Source organism: Scatophagus argus, chromosome 14, assembly GCF_020382885.2.
Source record: "Scatophagus argus isolate fScaArg1 chromosome 14, fScaArg1.pri, whole genome shotgun sequence".
In the NCBI taxonomy this organism is placed as follows: Eukaryota; Metazoa; Chordata; class Actinopteri; family Scatophagidae; genus Scatophagus; species Scatophagus argus.
In genome coordinates this window covers 6,941,359-6,948,359 of record NC_058506.1, presented here as the reverse complement: position 1 = coordinate 6,948,359, position 7,001 = coordinate 6,941,359, and the positions used below count along the sequence as shown (strand labels likewise).

Here is a 7,001-nt window from a genome sequence, read left to right as displayed (position 1 = left end):
CTGGCTGGCGACCGGTTCAGGGTGTACTCAGCCTCTTGCCTGTAGTCAGCTGGGATAGGCTCCAGCCCCCCCGTGACCCTGAGAGTGGTATAGAAAATTAATGGATGGACACAGTCCTTCCCAAAACTGTTGCCACAAAGTTGGAAGTATAGCATTGGTGTGTTGAAACATAAAGATTTCCCTTCACTGGAACTGAGGGGCCTAGCCCAACCCCTGAAAAACAGCCCCCAAAAAGACGTGTGTCTGAGTACTTTATTTTTTACTTTACTGTGTTTATATAGTGTAGCATATTGTGTTAAATTAAAGTTGTATATGATAAACTAAAATGTTCCTGAAACATATTAAAATTATAGTATGGGCTTTCAAATATTAGATTTTCACCTCTTCGTCCTCATTGTGGATAGTGTGAAACTAAGTCGGAGAACAACACAGATGACCTGTCAACCATACATAATATTTAATGTCATACAGTTGCCCCCATTAAAGGATTGATGATATTATGAAAGGGCTTGGAAGCTGAAGCAGCTAACTATCTGTTTCTCTTCACCTTTAGCCGGTCGTCAGTGCAGAGGTCACTTCAATCAAACCAGTCTTAATTGCATCTCTTGGTGAATCCCAGAGACTCCTCTGCAGCATGGTAGATAGCTGAGCTGAGAGTTCTACATTTCACTGCTACCCTTCATAACAGAGTACTCTTTGATGTTGTAGAGCTCCGCTGCAAGACAGCCTTTGAACCAGTGGGAAACTGCAGTGGATTAATGGATATTGCAGTCAAGTCTCTTGCTGGGGGCTTGCTTGTGCTATTATGAACAGACCATGCAGATCTTTGTTATTATCAACTTACCACAAGCCATGCCCTGTATATGGCCCAGGCGGAGGCAATGCCATGAGCTCTAAAGTTTGTTTTTTCCGATGTAAAAGAATGGCTGTTGTGACAAGGCATTGCTCAAGGCAACTGGAAACAGGGAGACACTGTTATTTATGTTTCAGCCTCCATGACTGTGTGTATTGCCAGAGTCCACATGGGCACTGGAGCTGTACTAAGGACTGTAACAGCATTTGTAAGTTGTGTGTAAACAGCAGTATGTAACTAGATTATGTCTTTTGCTTGACAGGACAGGGAAAGATTATAGCTGTTTTCAACACAATCTGTCTCGTGGAAAACCAATCTGACACTGACTTTGCATGAAAAACACACAAGACACAAAAGATGCATGAATGTTCAAACATTGGCATATGATAATTCATTACCTGCTGTGATATGAAGACACACACACATGCTCTATTACACACTCATATAGAGACAGACAGTGGTAAAAATAGTTTTCTGTTTGCTCTGTCTGATCTGCCTAGCAGGCCACTGAACAAGCACTGTCCCACCTGTGAAGCCCAATTAAATGACATGCAAGAGGAAACCTAGTAATTGCCCCAGCAAATCGCGAAAGCGAAGCATGAAATGTTGAGTGGCAAATCTCAGGGAGAACATTATATTTCTGTTGGGTAGTGTTGCTGAAGGCTTTCCTTTATGGGTCTCAAACCTGCTTGGTTTAAGAATAGCTAGTTATTTTTGATTGCAAAAATGCCAGGTTTTATATAGTTCAAAATTTCTGTCAGTGCTCACCATCCATGTTTCACCATGTGCACTGTGCTCAGAGATTTCTGCTGCACGGTGCTTGTGTAGGGTAAGTTTAATTTAGTGGCCAGAGCAGGCTGTTTATCTCATGTGAGCCAACTTTAAATCCGGCTTTAGGTGCATTGAGGAACATGGCATTGCACAAATTGAACTTGACTGTATGTGTGTGTTTGGTAGGGGGCCTGTGCCAATCCCCGTCATGTAATTCAAGTTGAACTAAGGGAATACATTATGGATCAGTTCTGGGTCTGCAGAGGAGCCAAGGCAAGGCCAAAAACCACTCAGGCTAAGGAAGAGAAGCCACAGTAAGTCTGATTATTGTTGTCAGCTTCATGTGCTGTTTTTCATGTAATGTAAAAAAAAAGAAAAAAGAAAAAAATGAAAATGAGACAATGACATGCCCTAACTTTACCACACAGAGATACACAGTAGCTTATCCCAGCATGCTCTGGTCAACTTGGCAGTCCATAACAAGGCCAACACAGATTAATATGATCACATTCTCACCTCTGAGGAAACAACACCTTCCTGCTGTGAGGCAACAGAGGTAAGTCAGCGACCTACCATGATGTTCCAAATGGTTCAAAATGAGGCTTAATTAACACCTGTGCTGTGTAGCCTGCTGATGGGAAAACTCAGGAATTATGCTTTAACGGCTGTTGCCTTCATGAGGACTTTTCCCCCCAGCCAACCTGGATGAATCATATGTTATGTATGTCTTCATCAGGCTGAAATTTGACATTGGATATTTGAGCTCATGTAGTGAACTAGTGTATGTTGTCTAATACTCATGCCCCCGGTAATCAGCCTTTGGATTTATATCCATGCCGCCACAGGCTAGGTGCCTTTGAGCCAAAACTGCAGTTTAATCCACCAACTCTGTCCTCTCAATTCCCGTGGAGGACAGCCAAATCCTTGTTTACCCCTAACCCTCATCTGTCACCACATTAAGCCTGTCTCTCAACAGAAGCCCTGGCACTGCCTGCAATTAAAATATTAATATGATACCTTTTGCTCTCACCATTAGATATGCAGAAATATCCCCACAGATGCTTCTCTCTCACACCGACACAAGGGGATGTGTGGTATGCAGAGTGCAGATGTGCCCTTGCATGTGTGTGCCTCACACACACACACACACACGCAAGCACGTAGACCAAGTGGATATTTATGTCAGCTTATCAGATGAGACTAAAGTGTGGGTGTGAGTGCCCTGACTGTCTCTCAGCAACTCTTAAAGATGTTGTGTCAGTCCTCTGTTGGGCTCCTACATTTTCTTGTGTCTCATGTCATACAATCAGCAGAGCAATTTCCATGCATGACATGGATTATCCAAAGAAGGGAATGGAACAAATTTAAACAGGACTAATGCTGTGTCTGAAACCATACATTATGCACTACATACCCAATGTGCAATCTATCATTCAGCATACTTTTTTCATGTGAATGAACAGTTGTATGTACCTTTTCAGACATACTGTACTAATCATGTCACTTCCTTTGAGCCTACTCACTGGCTGGCATCACTTAATTGTGTAGCCCACGCCAACAATATGCTAATTAGCAAAACACATCATGCTTAGTGAAATGAACCCTTAAACTTGTGGACTTGAGGTATTACTGACATTACACCACAGATGCACTGGTCACTATCTGCTGTTGTTGGTGTCAGTGTTGTCAGTGGGCACCAATGCATTGCATTCTGGGACATTTATACCGGTGTAGTGTTCAGAAGATTTCAGGCATCTCACATACTCTTTTAGCCTACTAAATAGCATGCTAGCACTGAACGTTGGACACTTTGGACACAGCCCATGAGTCCTGAGGAACAGCAATGCTTTGAGATAGCTAATAAAAGTATTGGCCTAATTGAATTCTGACCTGACGATAGTACTAGAGGGAAAATAAAGAGATCATGAAAGTTACTACAATTCAACTAACAAGTCCTCCAGATGAAATGAAAAAATATGTCATTTGTGCATGTCCCCCAGATTGACACCAAATGTAGTGAGCACTCATCTCCCATGGTGAAGTCTGATGTTTTCTTTACTGAGATATTTCACTGGATGAGTGACCTCTTTGACATTGGATCACCATAAGATTCATTCTTCTTGGATTCATTCTTGGAACCATGGACATCTACACCAGATGTCAAGGCAAATTATAGTTTGCTGTCAAGAGCCTAAAAACAAAAAACGTAAACCTCATTGTCACGCTAGACAAAATTACTCCTTTAATTCTCCATGCTAATGCTAATTGACAAACATAGTGTTGTTTGCATTGCATTGAAAGTCATAGCTTTGAATTCTTCCTTCTCTCCACTGGAATATGTCTAATGTTGCTAATACAGACACAGAAAACATACATATTGATTTGATAATAGAGAATGACTTCAGTCCTGCACAGAGATTTGCTTATAGTGATTAGTCGTCCTCATTTCTGCAGCACATGAAATATGTGTCAGTATAACCCTTGCAAAGTTGTGTTTGTCACCACTATGTGAGGAATGTAAGATTTCACTTATAAGGAAAAGCACATATTGTAGCTCCTGGTTTAAAATTAAAACACTAAAAATTTACATCGTGGTAATATGGGAGGTAATAGCCCACTGAATCTGACTCTAAAATGGACCTCATAAGCATTTGGCAATAAGCAGACATTATTCTTGAGTCACAGATTGGTGGAAAGAGGGGCCATAAAATGCATTACACTCAAGACTTTCTTTACAGTAGACTTTAAAGAGAGGAAGTCCATTTTCCATTAAAATTGACAGTGCATTAAAACCTGGGTTATTCCTTACAACTAAGTATAAACATTTAGTGCCATCACGTGCTCTTTTTTCTTTTCATACCTACTGGTTACTTTTTGTTATTCACATTAATGTTGCTTTTTTGGATCATGTGAGAACATTCTGGTCTGAGAGGGCTTCCTCGACTAATTACTGCCCTTGTTTTCGGACTGCAGCCTATCTTGTGCGTCATGGCTTAAAGAATAATTTGTCACACTCCACTAGGAGTCTGTCTGTTTTCTTCTCTCTCAGGCTTTCTGTCTCGTTATTTTTCCTCTCTGCCTGTCTATGCGTCATCCACTGTATGTATATTTCATTTTCTTACTCCTTACTGTCGTATAGTATTTATATTCAATTTAAAGAGGCCAAAGATTTAGAGCCAATCAACATTTCAGATTGAAAAATGAGCTTGTCTCTAATTTGATTCTAAACGTTTGGCAGTAAAATGCATCAAACTATAACCACAGGAAACCTCAGTAAAGTCAAGCTATTATATATCTCAAGCATAGTGCATCCTCTTGAATGATCAGAAACAGCAGCAATGCTCACAAAGGGGATCTAAATTTGTCTATTTCTGGTGGTGCACTTTAGTTAATAATGTAGTGGGGAGAAAATGTTGCACCATAGACTGTGATGGTCTCCTGCTAGAGCTGTTCAAACAGTAATAATATGGAAAAGGAAGCAGGATGTTGGAAGGATTGGTCGAGAAGCAGGTCAGTAGAAGGGAGATGACACTAGCAGAGAGCAGAGTAGGAGTCTTAGAAGAGTGAAAATTGATGGAGGATAGAAAAACTAATTATGGCTCTTAAACCATTGACTAAATCAACTTTTGCGCAAGAGGTATATTTGAATGGCAAATGATACTGTTTTACTTCTTACAGGAAGATGCATGCAGGTCAGTGAACAAACCGCATTAAAATTAAAAAGGGCGATTAGCTTATTTATTACAGTTTCACTTAATCTGATGGAAAACTAAATTTGTCTGAAATGAACCCTGCTTCACCTATACATCTATGGTGCAGAAACATCTTTATAATCCAAGCTTCCATGGGGAGTGGCAATAATTGCTATCAATATACTAAATCAAATCAGGTCAAACAGCACAAATGCACAATATTAACAGTCAGTGGTGAACAACAAAACTATGCGCAGGATTGCACAACAAAATAAAGCAGTTTCTAAAAATAATAGTAATAATACCAAAAAGAGGAAGAAAAACTAAAGAAGTAGAACACTAATAAGAATAATAGATTATAAATAGTAAAATGGTAAAAACCAAAGGCCATTGAAAACTTACATCCTGAATTTGCTCTTAAAAATGTCAGTGGAGGGGGAACATTTGATAGCTTTGGGGCTGCTATTGCAAAAGCACACTCTCCCTTGCCCACAGGCCTTGTTTGTGGAACAGTTAAAAGCAATTGTCCTTAGGACCTAAAGAGCTGGAGTAGTGGTGGAGGATTTCTGGGATGTACAGGGTGTGCCAGTAATATTAAGAGCAAGACAGGAAGAGTAGGACAATCCCATGTGTATACATTTACATAAAAACTAAGAAAGAGACAAAAAATCTGAAATTAACCATTCATTGTCCACTGTAATTTTCCCATAAAACCCCATCTCTTTTCATTTTCTCCCCAGAAACTACAAATACCCTCACTGTGGTAATGGAGACGAATGGGTACAGCCAACAAACAGACATGGCAGAGCTGAAGATTAACCATTATGAATGCTGGTGGGTGCGGCATGCTGTGAGTGGGTAGAAACAAGGACGCACTGAAAGATGGATAGATTTCATTAGGTGGTGGAAAGGAAGCACTAAGTTTTGAGGTGAAAAACACCTTCATACATCTGTACAAAGCCCACCACCCTCACCCCCTCCAAATAGTTAGAGTTTAATGTCTCTTTCTCGGTCTTAGAGGGGGATGGTCATGTGTAGCACAGTAGCCTACACAGGAGAATAAGAGGAAGTCTCTTCGTTCCATATGAAATTAGAAACTGTGTTCCTGCTGTTCATGGTTAACAAAAGCTGGTTGTTTGAGGCTGTTAAAACATCTAAGACAGTGTCAGATAGCTTCGGTGCTTCATGAGGCTAATTGACTGCAAACAGGCTCTCCTGCTGGCTGGGCCACATCAGCTCGGTGGAAACAGCGTTGAGTGACGGGGCCCAGGATGTTGTAGTCAGTGGACGGCTTTGGGGACAGGGCAGAGGACGTGGCTGGTTGTGCTTATATAACTTGAGCTGTGTAAGATCGGGGCATCCAAGCCTGGAGACGAGAGACAGAGAGAGACAGACAGTGTTTTGTGAGGGTGGGGGATGGGTGGTGGTAGTTGAGGGGGTACAGCAGAGAACATTCCAGGAAACTCAGAAGCATAATCTTCTTATCCATGGCAGATTGGTTCAGTGTGTGATGTGCAGCGTGTGGACGTGCATGTGTGTGTCCGTGTGTCTGTGTGTGTGCATCCATGTGTGACTTTATGTTTATGCTTGAGAATTTTGCTTGTCCTTCTTTGCATCACTCCTGCTCCTTGCTTTTCTTTTTTTTTTCCCATGTGTTTGACCCTAACCTTCTCCGTCCTTCCCGA

The 7,001-nt window shown here is 41.1% G+C and overlaps 1 long non-coding RNA gene across 1 annotated transcript; it reads left to right on the top strand.

Annotated features, from left to right (window-relative positions):
• Positions 1-1,798: 1,798 nt before the first annotated feature.
• Positions 1,799-6,346, top strand: LOC124071305. Its single transcript, XR_006845314.1, has 3 exons — positions 1,799-1,938; positions 2,053-2,180; positions 6,057-6,346. It is a non-coding gene; the product is annotated as an uncharacterized LOC124071305 (long non-coding RNA).
• The last annotated feature ends 655 nt before the right edge of the window (positions 6,347-7,001 follow it).